The sequence below is a fragment of the Oncorhynchus mykiss genome, chromosome 27, assembly GCF_057628025.1.
Source record: "Oncorhynchus mykiss isolate SJ-2025 chromosome 27, ASM5762802v1, whole genome shotgun sequence".
NCBI lineage: Eukaryota > Metazoa > Chordata > Actinopteri > Salmoniformes > Salmonidae > Oncorhynchus > Oncorhynchus mykiss.
Genome location: NC_143048.1, coordinates 30,955,001 through 30,978,114, shown reverse-complemented (window position 1 = coordinate 30,978,114; position 23,114 = coordinate 30,955,001). Strand labels below are relative to the sequence as shown.

At 43.9% G+C, this 23,114-nt stretch overlaps 1 protein-coding gene across 1 annotated transcript in view; it reads left to right on the top strand.

The window, feature by feature from the left end:
• Positions 1-23,114, top strand: part of LOC110507931 (2-acylglycerol O-acyltransferase 1) — a 34,317-nt gene that overhangs the window by 10,598 nt on the left and 605 nt on the right. The gene's annotated exons all lie outside the window — the stretch shown is intronic.

Genomic DNA, 23,114 nt, shown 5'->3' with positions numbered 1-23,114 from the left:
ATCTGCATAGCAGTGAAAGTTAACATTATGTTTTCGAATGACATCCCCAAGAGGTAAAATATATAGTGAAAACAATAGTGGTCCTAAAACGGAACCTTGAGGAACACCGAAATTTACAGTTGATTTGTCAGAGGACAAACCATTCACAGAGACAAATTGATATCTTTCCGACAGATAAGATCTAAACCAGGCCAGAACTTGTCCGTGTAGACCAATTTAGGTTTCCAATCTCTCCAAAAGAATGTGGTGATCGATGGTATCAAGAGCAGCACTAAGGTCTAGGAGCACGAGGACAGATGCAGAGCCTCGGTCTGATGCCATTAAAAGGTAATTTACCACCTTCACAAGTGCAGTCTCAGTGCTATGATGGGGTCTAAAACCAGACTGAAGCATTTTGTATACATAGTTTGTCTTCAGGAAGGCAGTGAGTTGCTGCGCAACAGCCTTTTCTTAAAATTTTGAGAGGAATGGAAGATTCGATAAAGGCCGATAGTTTTTTATATTTTCTGAAGTCTGACCACACTGACTCTGACTAGCCTCAGGTAGGGAACTGCTCTGGGGTCCGGTGATGATGCAAATGAGATGTCAATCAGCATCAAACTGCCAGTAGCGAATGGAATTTTGGGGTGGCACTGAACACCCCTGACATCTGATTGGCCACCCCGGGTGCCACCCCAAAATTCCATTCACTACTGGCAGTTTGATGCTGATTGACATCTCAATCACACTCCGCTGGCTCCATCCCTGTTTGTAAGTCACCATGATTTTGCACCTGTGTGTTTTATCAGTTTCTTTATGAAATCATTTAGCGACCTCCATGACAGTAGCTAAAGCAAGGGGCTATAGCAGCACACAAGTAGACTACAAATACCTGCTGGGCCAGGCATGCCCTGAGCTCATGAAGTGAGCGCTACTTTGGAGTGCTATTGGAGCAGGCGAGAAGGCCAACGCGCCAGCCTTTCGGAACCTTGCTCTGAGCTCCAGACAAATTGTGCACGCTCCGCTCACATACTCTGGCATAGGCATATAGTGCAGGGAAATATTGTACAGTTGGTTGAAAATCATTTGATATCAGGCTCTATTCATGACCAGCTCTTTCCTCCTGCTAACCTTATGGGACCTCGTGGCACAAATGGTTGTGTTTGGTGCAGCAAGAGAACACTTGTAGGACTGCATGGGTGATGTTTGCGTGCTAGTCTCTCTGTGGTCTTGGGGAGTGTCTGGTTTCTCTCTACTCCCAATCTCTCTTTCTCTCTGCCTGTGAGTAGCAGGCAGCAATGCTAAAATAGACATTCATGTCACATGACATTAGGGTTAAATTTAGACCACACCAGCTGAGCTACTGCACAGAGAGGATGCTGCTAAAATGAACCCCTGCTATGCCATTGACATAAACCTGTATAATAAATAGACTACTACTAATACTACATACAGGTTGTAAGATCGAAGGCAATGTGTTGTGAGATTTTGTTTAATGGCATTAATTAGGGATTGGAAATGGGATCAGATCAGCATTGCATTGCATTGTAAGAGATTGAACATTTAGAAACATGGAGGGGGTTTCACTCTTTGACCCAGTGGATCATGACATGGCCATGCAGATTCCTGTGGAAAGTGTAGACGTCATAGGTTACTCTCACAAAGATATTACTAAATTCCCCAAAAATGGGAATTGATTGAGTAAGCTAATATATTTATACATGTGAGAATAAATGAATGTAAGCTATAGGCCTGATATGTGCATAACTGTGTTTTAAAGTCTAAATGTTATTTATTTTGTGTAAATACATAGCTATTTTTGTCTGATTGCGAGTTGTCCTCTTGTAATGTATTTATTCATAACATATTTTCTTTACTTTCACTTTTAAAGGCCCAGTGCAGTCACAATTCTGTTTTTCCTGTGTTTTGTATCATATTGTACAACAGCTGATTAAACTAACACTGTATAAGTGTGATAAAAAAAATATGTGTTATTTCCTGATAGTTGCTGGTTGAAAATACACTCTACACCGGACCTTCTAATCAGCAGGTTTGCTTAGGCTGGAGTTTCGACTTTCCATGGTGACATCACCATGTAGTAAATTGGTTAATAGACCAATAACAAGAGTTCCAAACCTCCAATAAGTTTTCAGTTTCCCTTCCACTTGGACCACTCCCAGACAGTCCTAGCAAAATCCTTGCTTAAGAAATAGTTTTGCTATAAAGCAATTCTCTCCCATTTTAATGGACATTTATTACAGTAAGGTACTTAATATCCAGAAATGATTTGATATTAATATACAAATGGCTGCATTGGGCCTTTAACATCTCTTCGATGCATTATTTGATTCAACACATCATTGACGATAGGACATCACCAGGACCATGCTTCGGGGCTTTAGCACAGAATGATTTTGGGTCAGCCCTAAATCTTTTGTGCTGCTGCAATGGTGTCAAAAAATGTATACTCAACTGAACACACCGCTAGTTAGTTCATAGAGACGTGGTTAGGGCTATGTGAAACTCCCAAAGTCAACCAACCGTTATAAAAAAAATATGTTAAGCAATTGTTGCGTGTTGTCAACTAGGTGATCATTTTAGCACCCTTTTGATTGGGACAGTGACTTGCTTTGTGACAAGCAGGGGACATGTCTTGGTAAATCAATCAATGTCCGATTTTTTCCCCACTGAATCTCCCTTTGGATATTTGGTTACAATTAGGCTGGGAAATGCTAGCTAAGTTAAGGTGAGTGCTCCCCAATGGGCACAGTTCAATGTTTAGTTTTGATTTACATTTGGTTGAATTGTCAACTAATGTGAAATCAACAAAAAGTGTCATCCTGTCATTGGATTTAGGTTATAAATTGGGTGCAAATTTGCAAATTAAATAAGTTTTTCACATTGATTCAAAGTCACATTTACATTTTTGGTTGAAATGACATGGAATTTGCTTTTGATTCAACCAGTTTTTGCCCAGTGGGTCATTAGTCGAGTTTGCTCATCTATTAGCAGGACTGTCAGAGCATTTTGCTAGCATGTTATTGCCGGGTTCAAAACAACTGGAAACTCGCAACTCGGAAATCTTCAGAGCACCATATATAGGCTACAGTAGAGCCTAGTAGATTATTTTGCTCTTCACTCACGTAGTAGCCATGACACCATTTCTGAAAGGTAAGACTCTCATGAACACTTAGACCTACGTGTTTTCTGTTTCCCTCTACAATTCTCACCAGGCGCGTAGGAGACGTTAGAAGGCTAAGATGGCCTCGAACTCCTACAAAACATTGCAGGTTTCTACTTTTGAAAAAGTTCTTACCCTATTTGTTTTGTGCATCACTTCATACACCTGAGTATAACTATTGGAATATGAATCGCTGGGTACTCACCTTCCACCCGACCTTCCCGAATTCCCGGTGATGGCAGAACAACATGGGCCTGCTTCTTCAGTAAGTTGCCTGGGAGTCAAGCCGACACCAAAACTCCACAATGACTCAACCCGTCTGAGACTGAAGACGGAGGTTCCGGTGGTCAGGTCTGTACAAAGCTGGTCTGACCAATCAGAATTCATGTTCAAAGATCTTGATTACGTGGACTGGAATACGTTCCGAGTCGCCTCTGGGGATAACTTCAATGAATACGCCGACAAAGTCATCGAATTCATAAAAAAATGCATGGATGATGTGATGCCGGTGGTGTCTTTCAAAACTTATCAGAATCAAAAACTCTGGATTAATGGGAGCCTTGTCAGGAACTGAAGGAGAGAGATGCTGCTTATAAACATGGCAAGGTGACCAAGGACAATTTTATGGTCGAACAGTACAAATACGACCTATGCAGATGGATCAAGATGGCAAGACTCAAGTATAGGGACCACGTGGAGGAGCAATTCAGCGGGTTGGCAGGGGCTTTTAACAATTAACAATTGCAAATCACTTCACGGACACCAACACCGCCTTACCGGATGAACTGCATACCTTTTTCTCACACTTGAAGCAAAAAACGCTGAGCTGCCGAGGAGAGCCCCTGATGACGAGGGCTACGTGCTTACGGTGTCCATGGAGTACAAATGTAAGTAATTCAAACATGTTAACTCTCGCAAGGCTGCCATACCAGGCGGCATCCCTAGCCACGCCCTCAGAGTGCAGAGCAGCTAGCTGTTGTGTTTTCTGACATTTTCAAGCTTTCTCTAGCTCAGGCCGTTATCCCCACCTGCTTCAAGATGTCCACTATCATCCCTCTGCCCAAGAAAGGGAAAGTAACTGAACTGAATGACTACTAACACTCACCTCCGTCATCATGAAGTGCTTCGAGAGGCTAGTCAAAGACCACATCACCTCCTCCCTCCCCAACACACTTGACCCTCTCCAATTCACCTACAGCTCAAATGATCCACAGAGGACACAATTGCCATTGAGCTACACACTATCCTTACCCACCTGGACAAGAGAAATGCCACCATAAAAATCACAGCCCTGGGACTGAACTATTCCCTATGCAACTGGGTTCTGGACTTCCTGACGGGCCACCACCAGGTGGTGAAGGTAGGCAACATTACATGCTCCACACTGATCCTCAACACGGGGGCCTCACAAGGGTGTGTCCTCAGTCCCCTCCTGTACTCCCTGTATACCCACGACTGCGTGGAGCATACTTTCGGGCTGCATCACTGCCTGGTACAGCAGCTCCACCGCCGCTGACCGCAAGGCACTACAGAGGGTCGAACGCACCATTGGGTGCACACTTTCAAAAACCAGGTGTCGCAGGAAGGCCAAGAAGATCATCAGCCATCCAAGCCTCGGCCTGTTCTTGCTCTTCCTTCATTCAGATGCGGGCAGTACAGGTGCATTGCTAAAACTTACAGACTGGCAAATAGCTTCTACCCCCAGACAATAAGTCTGCTGAATAGCCACCACTAGTGAGCTATCTGTTCTACCCTGCCCCCACCCCAATGGACATTTAACAAATCTAACTCAGCTGATAACTGAACCGACCCGCCCAAACCTTAAACACCCTGAAAATTATACAATTTTTTATTTTTTATTTTATTTATTTTTTACCCCTTTTTCTCCCCAATTTCATGGTATCCAATTGTTGTAGTAGCTACTATCTTGTCTCATTGCTACAACTCCCGCTCGGGAGAGACGAAGGTTGAATGTCATGCGTCCTCCGATACACAACCCAACCAGCCGTACTGCTTCTTAACACAGTGCGCATCCAACCCGGAAGCCAGCCGCACCAATGTGTCGGAGGAAACACCGTGCACCTGGCAACCTTGGCTAGCGCGCACTGCGCCCGGCCCGCCACAGGAGTCGCTGGTGCGCGATCCCTACCGGAGATCCCTACCGACCAATCCCTCCCTAACCCGGACGACGCTAGGCCAATTGTGCGTCGCCTGGGCGCGAAACCAGGGACTCTGATGGCACAGCTGGCGCTGCAGTACAGCGCCCTTAACCACTGCGCCACCCGGGAGGCCCCCAAAATTATACTCTTTAACGCCCATCATAAGTTTACAGCCAATGTAATTTTTGCTAATGAGTTAAGTGACCACTGTCCCGTTGCCTGCATAAGAGATGCAAAGCTACCTAAATCTCGCCGTTGCATTATTACAAAGAGAAATAACAAGAATTTAAATGAGCAACAATGTTTGTCTGATCTGGGATTGTGTGAATGGGAGATTGTCAGATATCTGACTCGGATGAGGCCCTAAATTGTTTTACTTCTTTGCTCAACTCTATTGCCGATAAGCATGCACCGGATCCTCTATTCGGACCACCACCCAAGACAATGGATCTAATTCCAGTAGTCGACCCAAAACAATGACAACGACAAAGCCAATACGCTGACTCGGTGAGTGCGTTTATAAAGAAGTGCATTGGAGATCGTACCCACTGTGACTATTAAAACCTACCCTAACCGGAAACCGTGGATGGATGGCGGCATTCGCAAAACTGAAAGTGCGATCCACTGCATTTAACCATGGAAAGAGGTCTGGGAATATGTCTGAATATAAACAGTGTAGTTATTCCCGCCGCAAGGCAATCAAATAAACAAAATGCCAGTAGAGGGATAAGGTGGAGTCGCAATTCAATGGCTCAGACATGAGACGTATGTGACAGGGTCTACATGAAATCACGGACCACAAAAAGAAATCCAGCCATGTAACGGACACCGACGTCACGCTTCTAGACGAACTAAACACCTTCTTTGCCCGCTTTGAGGATAATACAGTGCCACTGTCGCGGCCCGCTAACAAGGACTGCACCCCCCCCCCCCCCCCTCCTTTTCCATGGCTGACGTGAGTAAAACATTTAAACGTGTTAACCCTCGCAAGGCTGCAGGCCCATACAACATCTCTAGCCGCGTCTTCAGCGCATGCGCAGACCAGCTGGCCGGTGTGTTTACGGACATATTCCATCACTCACTATACACAGTCTGTTGTCACATAGTCTGTTGTCATATGTTGTCCCACATACTTCAAGATGGCTACCATTGTTCCTGTACCCAAGAAGGCAAAGATAACTGAACTAAACTACTGTCCCGTAGCACTCACTTCTGTCATCATGAAGTGCTTTGAGAGACAAGTCAAGGATCATATCACCTCCACCTTACCGGCCACCCTAGACCCACTTCATTTTACATACTGCCCCAACAGGTCCGCAGACGACGCAATTGCCATCACACTGCACACTGTCCTATCCCATCTGGACAACAGGAATACCTATGTAAGAATGCTGTACATTGACTACAACTCTACATTCAACACGATAGAACCCCTCAAGCCCATCATCAAGCTGGAGACTCTGGGTCTCAACCCGGCTCTGTGCAACTGGATCCAGGACTTTGACGGGCCGCCCCCAGGTGGTGATAGGAAACAACATCTCCACTTCACTGACCCTCAACACTGGGGCCCCACAAGGGTGCTTGCTCAGCCCCCTCCTGTACTCCCTGTTCACCCATGACTGCGTGGCCATGCACTCCTTCAACTCAATCATAAAGTTTGCAGACGACACAACAGTAGTGGGCTTGATTACCAACAACGACGAGACAGCCTACAGGGACGAGGTGAGGGCGCTCGGAGTGTGGTGTCAGGAAAACAACCTCTCACTCAACGTCAACAAAGGAGATGATTGTGGACTTCAGCAAACGGCAGAGGGAGCACCCCCATCTCCAGATCGAAGGAAGAAGGTGGAAAGTTTTAAGTTCCTCAGCGTACACATCACAGACAAACTGAAATGGTCCACCCACACAGACAAACTTTTACAGATGCACAGTCGAGAGCAATCGAAAGCCCTGACAAACTTTTACAAATGCACAATCGAGAGCATACTATTGGGCTGTATCACAGCCTGGTACGGCAACTGCACCGCCCTCAACCACAAGGCTCTCCATCACTGGGGGCAAACTACATTCCCTCCATAACACCTACAACACCCAATGTCACAGGAAAGCCAAAAAAATCATCAAGGACATTAACCACCCGAGCCACTGCCTATTCACACCGCTACCATCCAGAAGGCGAAGTCAGTACAGGTGCATCAAAGCTGGGACAGAGAGACTGAAAAACAGCTTATATCTCAAGGCCATCAGACTGCTAAACAGCAATCACTAACTCAGAGGCTGCTGCCTACATGGAGACCCAATCGCTGGCCAAATTAATAAATGGATCACCAGTCACTTTATACAATGCACTCTAAATAATGCAACTTTAATAATGTTTACATATCTTACATTACTCATATCACATGGATACACTGTATTTTATACCATCTATTGCACCAAGCCTATGCCGCTCGGCCATCGCTCATCCATATACTTACATGTACATATTCTCATTCACCCCTTTAGATTTGTGTGTATTGGGTAGTTGTTGGGGAATTGTTAGATTACTTGTTAGATATTACTGCACTGTCGGAACTAGAAGCACAAGCATTTCGCTACACTCACATTAACATCTGCTAACCATGTGCATGTGACCAATAAAACTTGATTTGATTTGATTCACACATGAACTATAAGAGAAACTTCAGGAGAGAAACAGACATACTTATTGAACTGAGTATCTGAGAATGGTGGTAATCCAGCTGCCTTCTGGAAGGTAGTCAAATCTCTGGAACAAAACTCCACCCCTCATTACCCCAGCAGGTTATGACAGCCTCTTGTCCCATAACAGATAAGATGGACATTTGTGGTGCTTTTAATAACCACTTTGCCTCAGTTGGCCACCTATTTGATAAAATAGCTTCTGAAAACTCTGTTTCCAGCAGAGGGAGTTCTTTACTCACCTTGAGCCAGGTTGCAGTCATGATATATTCACTGATACACGTTCCTCACTTTCATTTCAAACATTTGATGTCTAATGTACTAAATTCCTTATTGAAGATCAATGTAAAAAAAAATCCACTTGGGCTGACTTATTGCAGAATCATTAACCTACATGATTTACTTGATAATTGTTTCTGGAAAACGAAACAGGTCCTCCCCTTACACAAAGGTGAGATCCTTCTCAACAGGATAACTACTGTCCAATTTCCAAGCTATCTTGCCTTGCCAAAGTTTTAGAATCCCTGGCTAACTCCCAGTTTAAAACTTTTTAAACTTCTCATTCTACATTTAATGAGCACCCATCTGGTTTGAGACCTGGACATAGCCCTGTAACAGCAGCTACACTTGTCTTAGATGATGTGCTATGTAGTTTAGATCATAAAAGTCATTGTGCTGCCTTATTTATCAAACTGTCGAAGGCGTTTGATATGGTTGACCATTTATGACTTATCCAAAGGTTGTCTGAAATAGGCCTAGATCAGGTATCTTGCAATTGGTTCAAGAACTATCTACCGGACAGGACACTGTGTGCTTATCGACCAATCTAGTTTCCTCAATATTATGAAAGGTGAGCCGCAGGGGTCGATTTTGGGCCCTGTTCTCTTCACTATTTATATACAGGGTGGGTCACCATTAAGACCAGGGTCTCATTTCCAAGGGAGCCTGTGAACACGAACACACATTGTGTAGTAAGTTGTGTAAGATAATAATATCAATACAATAAACACAAAAATATTAATGAAAACAAACACAACTCTCACACATCACCTCCCTTGAACTTGATCTAAACTGTCCAATGGAGACCATTGAGTCTAATTTCAAGGTGGCCTGAAGGATATTCCATGAGTTGGGGGCATAAAAAGTAAAAGCATTTCCCCCCCAGGTTAGTTGAGACCCCAGAACCTCCAGAACCAGCCAGTCCAGAGAGTGGGTCTGAAAGTGCTGGATCTCCAATTATTCCGTGAGCTGAGGTGGTGGGTGTCTGAAGATCTGCTTTATATAGAAAAAGTAGACAATGATGGGAGATTTTGATTGTCAGACTCCCAGCCAACAGAACTATACAAAATGCAGTGATGTGTACGAAAATGGTCCCCAGTGATAAAACCCAGTGTTGAGTGAATCTCAAGATTTTAAAACAGAGGCTTCTGCATGCATGTAGATTATATCACCATAATCAAGTACTGGGAGAAGCGTTGCTTGAATAATCTTCCTTCACAAAGTGAGGCAGGATTTATTTCTATGAAAGAAACCGATCTTAATTCTCAGCTATTTTGTCAGGTTTTCAATGTGTTCTTAAAGAGGGCTTGTTGTCAATGCAAATCCCCAAGTACTTATAAAAGGGAACTTGCTCAATTTGGGCTTCATTCAATATGCAAATACACATGTCCTCAGGGTCAACAAAAGACAATTACCCTGCCCACATCCCAATGGACATTTACACTGAGTGTAATGTCACATTCCCCAGCAAGACAACCAAATAATGTCACTCAAACAGAAGGGGGAACTAATAAAGAGTCACTGACAACAACCAAAACGAAACAGGTGTGGTTTTAGGAGGGGTTCTGAAAGACACTCATGGGAGTGTCCACTGAAAGTTGACTAGCATCATCAACTGGAACCTAAATCTGCCCAATAAGAGACAAACAAAATTAAAATCCACACCAAACTTAAAGACAGGAAGCATAACAAAAACAGTGAAGATAAGACATAGGAGTGTTTTTCTAGAAATCAAATAGGGAGTACCAACATCTCTCAAGACAACTAGAGCACTGAGCCAGCCACTCTTAAATAGCACCTGGGCCAGCACAGGGGAAACGCCTTCAAACTAAAGAGATGGCAACCAGCACAGGTGTAACGCATACTGAAATCATTGAAACTATTACACAAGAGAACATAATATAAACATTGAGGATCAATATATATACAGTGCCTTGCGAAAGTGTTCGGCCCCCTTGAACTTTGCGACCTTTTGCCACATTTCAGGCTTCAAACATAAAGATATAAAACTGTATTTTTTGTGAAGAATCAACAACAAGTGGGACACAATCATGAAGTGGAACGACATTTATTGGATATTTCAAACTTTTTTAACAAATCAAAAACTGAAAAATTGGGCGTGCAAAATTATTCAGCCCCCTTAAGTTAATACTTTGTAGCGCCACATTTTGCTGCGATTACAGCTGTAAGTCGCCATCAGTTTTGCACATCGAGAGACTGACATTTTTTCCCATTCCTCCTTGCAAAACAGCTTGAGCTCAGTGAGGTTGGATGGAGAGCATTTGTGAACAGCAGTTTTCAGTTCTTTCCACAGATTCTCGATTGGATTCAGGTCTGGACTTTGACTTGGCCATTCTAACACCTGGATATGTTTATTTTTGAACCATTCCATTGTAGATTTTGCTTTATGTTTTGGATCATTGTCTTGTTGGAAGACAAATCTCCGTCCCAGTCTCAGGTCTTTTGCAGACTCCATCAGGTTTTCTTCCAGAATGGTCCTGTATTTGGCTCCATCCATCCATGAAGTAGAATTGCATGAAATTATTTTATTAAAGGCAATTTTTTTACCCGACCGGAAAATACGATGATATGCATGCAATACGTTATTATAGGCCTAACGGTAATTTATTTTCACCCTCTCCCCGTCAACCCCTGGTCTTCAGAGCTAACCCCCATCCTCTTACGTTAGGTAACGTGAAGGCCGTCTGCACGGATCTGTCTAACTCGCAAACACTCATGGGGTATTTAAAAAGACGTTTGGCTACAATTGCTGTCCAAACATTCTAAAATGTTACCAAGGTGACATTGTCCACTGAACCCCCTTTCATCCTCAAAAGAATCAGAGTTAATCTTACCAAAACCAATAAACCTGTAGCTAATATTGACGTTATTTTCATGGGCAATTCTTCACTACCTAATTCTACATCTAGCTAATGTATTTTGTGTTGGTATAATGAATATTTATGAAATTCGAAAATTAGATGGCGAATGCTTTGAACCAGTCTCTAATCAATACATATGAAACGAAAGAGGAATTCTAACAACGCCAGTTAACACACTCAATGCTGAATACTAACTTAGCCTGCTAGCTAGTGTAGTTAAGTTATAGCTAATGCACAATGAGTTATATCTGTTCTGTCGTCATTAGTGCACGGAGTTCTACACCACTGACTGTTCTCCGAAAGTAGTGAGGCACAGTGCCAGCTGTCAAAGTCAGATAGGCTACTGCTGATTTCTGAGAACAGTCGCATTACTTTGCTATAGTACAACTTCATTAACAAGCGGGCAAACTAGCTACTGTATGGCAATCACTAGGCTGCTAACTGGAGAAATGTGCTCAGTTGATCGAGCATGGTTTGTAGTGAGTCATAGCTAGTGTTAGGCGGATGAGCAAAATCTAGATTTTTAGAGACGAGTTCCACTTCCTTCAAGACAGATCGGATTTGGACGAGCGTCTTCTAGGAGTGATGCCATCTGACGTGAGACAACAATGGCCTGAGCCCGATACCTCAGTGGCCGAGTGCCCTAATGTTCTGAAACTCAGGCGACGCCCCTATTGACTCGTTTGATTGGATTTGATGGTTGACCTAATCCGACAGGTGTCCCCAAAGCAGCATCATGCATATCTGTATAACTTCACTCTTTGGTAGGCTGTGGTCTATATTCTCTGCGGTACAAAGACCCGAGCAATGACACACCTACATGTAGGCTATGTGTAATACAGTGTATACATTACGTTTTATTATGACTGTAGCCTACTGTCTGAAAAGTTTCTCCGCCTTCTTCATCAAATTCCACTCTGTGCGCTCTGACCGGGAGTAACCTTTCATTTCCATCACAGACCGGCCCCAGCACGCGCCACCTCAACGAGTCCAATCAAAAGCCAGGGAATGCCTCCTGTGCAATAATACCATGACGACGCGCCTGTCACTTCCGAGCTGCGAGCGGCGACCAATATAAGCAGGCAGACGATGAGGGAATTCAATTGCAATTCGTGTAATTGAATACCCAATTCATGAAATAAAAGAACGCATTCCCTTTCGTCGCTGATACACCAGGTGTTTTATCCAAGGTAAGTGTCTCGATAAAGTATTCTTTCTCGATGATGCCCACTCAGCGGCAGCCGGCGATGTCTAGATGTGCATGATGCTGTGCATCCAGCCAGCGCTGCTCGCCATACGGTGCAGAGCAGAGGATGGAAGACTGATTGTCCCGGTCACCTATTATCTAATTATCTGTAGGATACATAATATCTATTCCAGATAGGTGGTAATGTCTTTTTGACAACCTCTTTCTGCTCTGCTCAATCAGTTTTACTCCCTTTTTAAATGATCGCCGTCATCCCTGTGGCTTGCAGATACGATTTCTCAGCAGTGCGCCCACTGACTGTTCAGATGCTCAATAATAAGTTTCACATTGATTTTAATGAATAATTACATAAATAATGACATGTTAATGTACCTTTGTTTATTATCTGACAGAATATAACATAATAACTTATTTTTCGTAATGGGACTTTTTGTCGTTGTTGCCTGTCTTCACAATTGCCTTTGTGTGGACACCATAATCAACATTTTGTTTGACAAAGTCTAAACTTTATCGTTGACAAATGTTATGCATAATGTTACCAGAAGACTGTCCTGTCTCGTAACTCACTCTAGTTGTGAATATCTTGCCCACTGTTAGACTTGTTTGTACTGCTGTTGTCATTTACTTGGCTCATGGCAACTGCAATCAAATCAGGCTGGTCTATTGGAGAGAGCCTGTACTTATACACAGAGCATCTATTGTCTGCCAGGGATGGTCCGATGGGATATGTGCACAGACACACAGTTGTATGCCCTCCTCTCTTATGCCATGTTTCTGTCTGCAGGAGCTTTCTTCTGTGGCATTAGCATTCTTCTGTGGAGTGTTCATCTGTGGAGTGTTCTTCAGTGGAGCATTCTTCTGTGGAGCATTCTTCTTATGTAATAGGTTTCAGAGGGTAGGTCATAGGCCTATATCATTCACCGGAGGGTATGGTTATATATTTTGGTTGAATCAAATGTTTGAGGTCCATCACTTAGCAGCATGGCATACATAGGCTAAATGTCATGGTCTGCTATCCCTGCGTCCAGGCTCATGTATCCTAAACTCAGCAGTGTGGGAGATGGCAGAGAAAGGAAGATATCATAGAGAACCTTTAGTTTCAGATTAGGCTAGTTGTTTTAGTGGTTGTCTGGTATGTTTACTGTCTAGTTGCTTGCTTCTGCTACTACTCAAACTCTAAGAAGAAAAGCTGTAGTCTGAGCCACATAATCCATTCCATTGTGTGTTGTGTTATCACATTCAGTGAAAACATGCTTACTCAAAGCTTTTCAAGTATGATTACGCCATTATTTGGAGAAGTCTGTGCACACACGGGCTCATACACAGGCTCACAGACACACACACACACACACACACACACACACACACACACACACACACACACACACACACACACACACACACACACACACACACACACACACACACACACACACACACACACACACAGTCTGACCCTTCCAGTGGCTGTCCTAGCTGTGGCACTGTATCGTGAGCTGGACTGTTGGCACAATACAATGGTAACGTTGAGCTTTCTCCAGGTGGCCTGCCTGCGTGGACAAGACGAGAGGGTGGCGTGGTCACACAAAAGGCCCATTCACAATCAGTTAAGGAAGCAGTGATTTCTTCTTACTGCGGCCTGTCTGCCTGCCCACCAACTACGGGAGGAGTAATGGCAAAATATTACTCAATGAATTACTTAATTAATCCACTGTGTTATGGTCGTATGCCATTTCCAAACCTCCTGCCCTCTTGTACAAAGCTCAATTATTGAGCAATTGTTTCCCTTCCTTATTCATTCTTGATGTGCTTTTGTTTGTTCTATTGGTTGAAGCTTTATAATGGACATAAGGTCAGGCACCACACCCTAATAGGGTATTTAACCCCCTTAATCATATCACAATCAACTTTTACCAGTTAAATGTGGACACAAATTTATTTTTTGTATACTTTTCCCCCCAGAAATATTGTATGAAAATATGCAAATTATAAAATATTTACATATCATATATCACACAAATGACATTTTCTGGACACAGGAAGAATTCAACCTAAATATTTTGGTTTCATTTTGTTAAGACACTCCTGGACAGGACTTACACATTATAACCGATTGTGAATAAATATTGTTTTAAATCTTTCTATCTGTAGAACACTAAAGAAAAGTACGTAAAATTAATTTTTGGCACATTTTTCAAGAATCTAGAATACAATTTGACAACCTATGAACAATTCCCTGTGTATAAGTCTGGAGAATATGTCTAAGGATAACCACACAAGATGTGGTGAATGCAGATGCTTCTGAAGCTGAGAAAAATGAGTTGGCGCGTGTCACGCTGGTATAAAGGATTTTGGAGACAGGCGCAGGAATACACAATAGGGGTTTTTAATACACCCAAAACAAACGCATATACAAAAACACTGGGCTGTACACAAACAGAAGAGCGAGGGTAATCCTCATTGAACGACACGGGACGATTCCCGTGATACACAATATTTAAAGTACGCAGCATAACAGCTGTACCAACGCATAGGTACTCACACCTCCAACAGATATGGGAACAATAACCGACAAAGACAGTTACTAATCAGGGGAAATGGGAACCATGTCTGTGTAATCAGGCAAGACAGTCCCGGGTTGATGATAATGAATCCCGTTCAGTGAAGCCTAGAAATCCGGTGACGTAGACCTCCGGAACTGGTGAACAGAATGAGCAGCAGTACCGGGGGGGGGGGGGGTATTTAAATTAAGTGTGATTCAATTTAAAAGGGGTTACAATTCATAATATTTTGATGACGGTAGTATGATAAACTACTGAATATATACATTTCTTCAAGCTTTTGACATTTTTACTTTTTGGAAAATACTAATATTAATGGACCAAAATACCAAAAAATTGCTAAATTGATAAGTACAGGCAAAAATGTCATTTTAGCCTGTGATGCCTGCTCCTATCACGAGTGTAAATTCCAAAACAGGGCTCGTAACCTGCAGCCTCGCCCATCTGGTGGAGGGAGAGAGAGGAAGGGAGAGAGAGAGGTTTAACGTGTTAGTCCGGTTTCTCAAGCAGGGAATCCCAATGCAGTCAGAATATGTCAATATGTCAGTGAACTGTTAGCAGTGGAGAGAGGAAATGTGTCACACCTTTCCGACTATGTTTCCTCCTCACCTAGGCTACTTTCTTATCTGTCTGTCAATAAAGCATAAAACATACAGGAGAGTCACTGTCCTTTAAAAAGAAAGAGATGAACCCCAGATCTCCTCATGGCCTCCTTCACCAGGTCTCCTCAAGGCCTTCTTCACCAGGTCTCCTCATGGCCTCCTTCACCAGGTCTCCTCAAGGCCTTCTTCACCAGGTCTCCTCATGGCCTCCTTCACCAGGTCTCCTCAAGGCCTTCTTCACCAGGTCTCCTCATGGCCTCCTTCACCAGGTCTCCTCAAGGCCTTCTTCACCAGGTCTCCTCAAGGCCTTCTTCACCAGGTCTCCTCAAGGCCTTCTTCACCAGGTCTCCTCATGGCCTCCTTCACCAGGTCTCCTCATGGCCTCTTTCACCTGGTCTCCTCAAGGCCTCCTTCACCAGGTCTCCTCAGGGCTTCCTTCACCAGGTCTCCTCATAGCCTCCTTCACCAGGTCTCCTCGTGGCCTCCTTCAGCAGGTCTCCTCATGGCCTCATTCACCAGGTCACCTCATGGCCTCATTCACCAGGTCACCTCATGGCCTCATTCGCCAGGTCTCCTCATGGCCTCCTTCACCAGGTCTCCTCATGGCCTCCTGAGTCTTAGTACTCTGGCACCTGCCAAAACTCACACATGGATCAAGTCACGGTGTTGACACAGCCTCCTCTCCTCCTCATACAACACTACCTTTGTACTCTCACCTATCACCTGTATAGTCAGTCTCACTTGTGTGAGACTGACTACTTGTGTTTTAATACCAGACAGCCCATCCCACAGCCCCTTCTCCTATGTGATGTTATATGTCATTTCCCAGTCTCAGATAGAAAAAGCATTGGTCAGTCAGTGTATCCAACCACTGGAACAGTCACACATGACATAAGTTTAGTCATCCATTTGATTGCTAGCTAGTCAAATATTACAGCAATAACGTACGTGCGGTCACAGTTATGAGTTCCAACGCCACGGTGCAAACAGTTGGAGTTTTATCAGTCGTGTATAGTTTTTTCTTCCCTCCCAATATGCAGAGTCATCGGCTTAGCCGATCTAATTGAGATAATTTGTTCACTTTAGCCTAACAATTCTTCACTTCAGCCACTGTGCTTTCGACCTTGGGTTCCAGCGACAGCCCAGATTACTCCAACAAACCCCAAGACTATTCCAAGGAACCCAAAGACTACTCCAATAAACTCCAAGAAAACCAATCACTACTTCAACAAACCCAGATTGTGTGTGTTTCCATGTGTCCATGGAGAAGGAAAAGGAAACAGAGAGCCAGCGGGCGGTCAGTAACCTCAGCAGTGTATCAGTTCATTATAGTGACTGTGAGTGTGCTATGGCACTGCTAGATGTGCTGGGTAATTGTACACCAGGCCAGCACAGAGGGAGGATGATAATTATGGGAGTTGCTGTCTCACTCTGGTTTATTCATGAGTCTTTAGGGAGCATTTTGGAGAGGGGATAGTGTGTGTGTGATGGAAGGAGGGGGAAGGATGTCGTGCTGCTGGAGAGGAGTTGAAGTTGAGCTGCTCTCTCACATGAATAATTAATGACTGCTGCTAAAATAGCCTGCTGAGGTCTAAGGCTAATTCAGTAGGTGTGTGTGCGTGTGTGTGTGTGTGTGTGTGTGTGTGTGTGTGTGTGTGTGTGTGTGTGTGTGAGCGCGCGCGTATGCGTGTTTGTGTGTTTTGTTGCTTGTTATTATTTCTCAGTTGAAACTCATGTCAGAAAGACAGAGACTTACAAAATGAGTTTGAGCAGCAGGACAATACTATGGATCAGTGGCTAGGGAAATTAGCTAGAAAATTTGCTGCAGGGACAGACATGGCACAGCATTAGCGCCCAACCATGCAAGATAGCATATCTTCGCTACCATTTGTAGCTCAATGTCTTTAGCCTCTCTGGGGTAACCATCAGAGATGGCCATGGAGAGGGAGGATGAGCATGGTTTCCAGTACCATGGACAGTTACCCAACACTAGTATCCTCAGGAGTTGGAGGTAGCTATCATCATCCCTGTTAACATACACACATAACATAACCTATTTCACACACATAATCCTCAAATAAATCACACACACAGAATCCCTTTCAGTGAAAGTTTCACACACATTTGTTTTCAATCTGGAATAAAGTAGTAGAGCACCTTTCACCCAGTTGAGGATTTGTGTTGAAATCCATTCTGAGTTAACGTGACTCATTCAGCCCCCTTATTTCTTTCTTTCTCATCCCCCTCTCCTTGCCCTCCCACTCTCTCTGTGTCTGTCTCTTTCACTGTCTGTCTCTCTTCCTCTGTCTCTGTCTCTCTTTCTCTGTCTGTCTCGCTGTATCTCAAATCAAATCAAATTTATTTATATAGCCCTTCGTACATCAGCTGATATCTCAAAGTGCTGTACAGAAACCCAGCCTAAAACCCCAAACAGCAAGCAATGCAGGTGTAGAAGCACGTATCTCCATCTCTCTCTTTCTCCAACTCTCTCTCTGTCTCTCTCTCTGTCTCTCTCTCAATCACTCTCTCTCTCTCTCTCTCTCACTCTCTCTCTCTCTCAATCACGCTGTCTCTCTATCTCTCTCTCTCTCTCAACTCAACTCAACTCAATTCAAGGGGTTTTATTATCATGGGAAACTTTTTTTTCCCACAGTTATATCCACATATATATTTTTTCAGCAATCTACACACAATACCACATAACGACAAAATGTTTGCAAATGTATTAAAAATACAAAACTGAAATACTGTTTAAATAATTATTCAGACCCTTTACTATGAGACTCTAAATTAAGGTCAAGTGCATCCTGTTTCCATTGATCATCCTTGAGATGTTTCTACAACTTGATTGGAGTCCACCTGTGGTAAATTCAATTGCTTGGACATGATTTGAAACGGCATGTCTACACACCTGTCTATATAAGGTCCCACAATTGACAGTGCATGACAGAGCAAAAACCAAGCCATGAGGTCGGAAGAATTGTCCGTAGAGTTCAGAGACAGGATTGTGTCGAGGCACAGATCTGGGGAAGGGTATCAAAACATTTCTGCAGCATTGAAGGTCCCCAATAACACATTGGCCTCCATCATTCTGAAATGGAAGAAGTTTGGAACCACCAAGACTCTTCTTAGAGCTGGCTGTCGGCCAAACTGAGCAATTGGGGGATAAGGGCCTTGATCAGGGATGTGACCAAGAACCCGATGGTCACTCTGACAGAGCTCTACAGTTCTTCTGTGGAGATGGGAGAACCTTCCAGAAGGACAACCATCTCTGCAGCACTCCACCAATCAGTCCTTTATGTTATTGGCCAGATGGAAGCCACTCCTCAGTAAAAAGCACATGACAGCCCGCTTGGAGTTTGCCAAAAGGCACCTAAAGGACTCTCAGACCATGAGAAACAAGATTCTCTGGTCTGATGAAACCAAGATTGTACTCTTTGGGCTGAATGCCAAGCGTCACATCTGGAAGAAACCTGGCCCCATCCCTACGGTGAAGCATGGTGGTGGCAACATCATGCTGTGGGGATGTTTGTCAGTGGCAGGGACTGGGAGACTAGTCAGGATCGAGGCAAAGATGGAATGGAGCAAAGTACAGAAAGATCCTTGATGAAAACCTGCTCCAGAGTGTCTAGGACCTCAGACTGGACAACGACCCTAACCACACAGCCAAGACAACGCAGGAGTGGCTTCAGGACAAGTCTCTGAATGTCCTTGAATGGCCAGCCAGATCCCGGACTTGAACCCAATCGAACATCTCTGGAGAGACCTGAAAACAGCTGTGCAGGGACGCTCCCCATCCAACCTGACAGAGCTTGAGAGGATCTGCAGAGAAGAATGGGAGAAACTCCCCAAATACAGGTGTACCAAGCTTGTAGCGTCATACCCAAGAAGACTCAATGCTGTAATTGCTGCCAAAGGTGCTTCAACAAAGTACTGAGTAAAGGGTCTGAATACTTAGGTAAATGTGATATTTTTTTTTTTATTGTAATAACTTAGCAACCTTTTCTAAAAACCTGTTTTTGCTTTGTCATTTTGGGGTATTGTGTGTAGATTCATGAGGGGGGAAAAACAATTGAATCAATTTTAGAATAAGGCTGTAACTTAACAGAATGTGGAAAGAGTCAAGGGGTCTGAATACTTTCCGAAGACACTGTACATTTACATTTACAAAAATTCTTTGTGGATCTGTGTTATCTGAGGGAAATATGTGTCTCTAATATGATCATACATTGGCCTGGAGGTTAGGAAGTGCAGCTCAGTTTACACCTCATTTTGTGGGCAGTGAGCACATAGCCTGTCTTCTCTTAGGAGCCAGGTCTGCCTACGGCGGCCTTTCTCAATAGCAAGGCTAAGCTCACTGAGTCTGTACATATTCAAAGCTTTCCTTAATTTTGAGTCAGTCACAGTGGTCAGGTTTTCTGCCACTGTGTACTCTCTGATAAGGGTCAAATAGCATTCTAGTTTACTCAGTTTTTTTGATAATTCTTTCCAATGTGTCAAGTAATTATCTTTTTGTTTTCTCATGATTTCTCTCCCACTGTCATCTGTCATTGCATCGTGGGTTGTAATGGGTACATGGGGGTAAAAGACGCATGTACCCTAGGCCTTTCTCTCAACCATAACCCAACCGCCTCCCTTCACTCTCTCTCCATCTCTTTCCCCCATACACTCTTTATCACTCTTCCTCTGGTTCGTTTCCCCCCTGCGCTTTCACTCTCTTCTAACTTCACCTCTCTCTCTTTTTATCTACACTACATGACCAAAAGTATGTGGACACCTGCTTGTCGAACATCTCATTCCAAAATCATGGGCATTAATATAGAGTTGGTCCCCCTTTTCCTGCTATAACAGCCTCCACTCTTCTGGGAAGGATTTCCACTAGATGTTGGAACATTGCTGCAGGGACTTGTTTCCATTCAGCCACAAGAGCATTAGTGAGGCCAGGCACTGATGTTGGGCGATTAGGCCTGGATTGCAGTCGGCGTTCCAATCCATCCCAAAGGTGTTCAATGGGGTTAAGGTCAGGTCTCTGTAAAGATTATTCAAGTTCTTCCACACTAATCTCGACAAACCATTTCTGTGTGGACCTCGCTTTGTGCACTGGAGCATTGTCATGCTGAAAGGGCCTTTCCCAAATTGTTGCCACAAAGTTGGAAGTACAGAATCGTCTAGAATGTCAATGTAAGCTGTAGCGTTAAGATTTCCCTTCACTGGAACTAAGGGGCCTAGCCCAAACCATGAAAAACACCCCCAGACCATTATTCCTCTTCCACCAAACTTTACAGAAAGGCACTACGCATTGGGGCAGGTAGCATTCTCCTGGCATCCGCCAAACCCAGATTCGTCCTTCGGACTGCCAGATGGTGAAGCGTGATTCATCACTCCAGAGAACGCGTTTCCTCTGCTCCAGAGTCCAATAGCGGCGAGCTTCACACCACTCCAGCTGACGCTTGGCATTGCGCATGATGATCTTAGGCTTGTGTGCCGCTGTTCGGCCATGGAAACCCATTTCATGAAGCTCCTGATGAACAGTTATTGTGCTGACGTTGCTTCCAGAGACAGTTTGGAACTTGGTAGTGAGTGTTGCAACCGAGGACAGACAACTTTTACGCGCTACAGCTTTAGCACTCAGCAGCCCCGTTCTGTGAGCTTGTGTGGCCTACCACTTCACGGCTGAGCTGTTGTTGCTCCTAGATGTTTCCACTTCACAATAACTGCACTTACAGTTGGCCGGGGCAGCTCTAGCAGGGCAGAAATTTTACGAACTGACGGTCATTCTACTGCCAGTGTTTGGCTATGGAGATTGCATGGCTGTGTGCTCCCTTTTATACACCTGTCAGCAACAGGTGTGGCTGAAATAGCTAAATCCACTCAATTCAAGGGGTGTCCACATACTTTTGTATATATAGTGTATCTCTATCTCCCTCCTCTTTCTCAGCCCATCATAGTCAATCTGCTGTCTGTCTGTCTGTACGTATCTATGTATTGGTGGTTATTGATAGAAAGAGCGTGCTATACAGTTATTTGTGGGAGTTAGATAGGGAGCTCTGTGCTCCAGCATTCTGGCTGGCTGCAGGGGGACAGAGGGTGAGTAAGTACAGTGCCTTGCGAAAGTATTCGGCCCCCTTGAACTTTGCGACCTTTTGCCACATTTCAGGCTTCAAACATAAAGATATAAAACTGTATTTCTTTGTGAGGAATCAACAACAAGTGGGACACAATCATGAAGTGGAACGACATTTATTGGATATTTCAAACTTTTTTAACAAATCAAAAACTGAAAAATTGGGCGTGCAAAATTATTCAGCCCCTTTACTTTCAGTGCAGCAAACTCTCTCCAGAAGTTCAGTGAGGATCTCTGAATGATCCAATGTTGACCTAAATGACTAATGATGATAAATACAATCCACCTGTGTGTAATCAAGTCTCCGTATAAATGCACCTGCACTGTGATAGTCTCAGAGGTCCGTTAAAAGCGCAGAGAGCATCATGAAGAACAAGGAACACACCAGGCATGGCCGAGATACTGTTGTGAAGAAGTTTAAAGCCGGATTTGGATACAAAAAGATTTCCCAAGCTTTAAACATCCCAAGGAGAACTGTGCAAGCGATAATATTGAAATGGAAGGAGCATCAGACCACTGCAAATCTACCAAGACCTGGCCGTCCCTCTAAACTTTCAGCTCATACAAGGAGAAGACTGATCAGAGATGCAGCCAAGAGGCCCATGATCACTCTGGATGAACTGCAGAGATCTACAGCTGAGGTGGGAGACTCTGTCCATAGGACAACAATCAGTCGTATATTGCACAAATCTGGCCTTTATGGAAGAGTGGCAAGAAGAAAGCCATTTCTTAAAGATATCCATAAAAAGTGTCGTTTAAAGTTTGCCACAAGCCACCTGGGAGACACACCAAACATGTGGAAGAAGGTGCTCTGGTCAGATGAAACCAAAATTGAACTTTTTGGTAACAATGCAAAACGTTATGTTTGGCGTAAAAGCAACACAGCTCATCACCTTGAACACACCATCCCCACTGTCAAACATGGTGGTGGCAGCATCATGGTTTGGGCCTGCTTTTCTTCAGCAGGCACAGGGAAGATGGTTAAAATTGATGGGAAGATGGATGGAGCCAAATACAGGACCATTCTGGAAGAAAACCTGATGGAGTCTGCAAAAGACCTGAGACTGGGACGGAGATTTGTCTTCCAACAAGACAATGATCCAAAACATAAAGCAAAATCTACAATGGAATGGTTCAAAAATAAACATATCCAGGTGTTAGAATGGCCAAGTCAAAGTCCAGACCTGAATCCAATCGAGAATCTGTGGAAAGAACTGAAAACTGCTGTTCACAAATGCTCTCCATCCAACCTCACTGAGCTCGAGCTGTTTTGCAAGGAGGAATGGGAAAAAATGTCAGTCTCTCGATGTGCAAAACTGATAGAGACATACCCCAAGCGACTTACAGCTGTAATCGCAGCAAAAGGTGGCGCTACAAAGTATTAAATTAAGGGGGCTGAATAATTTTGCACGCCCAATTTTTCAGTTTTTGATTTGTTAA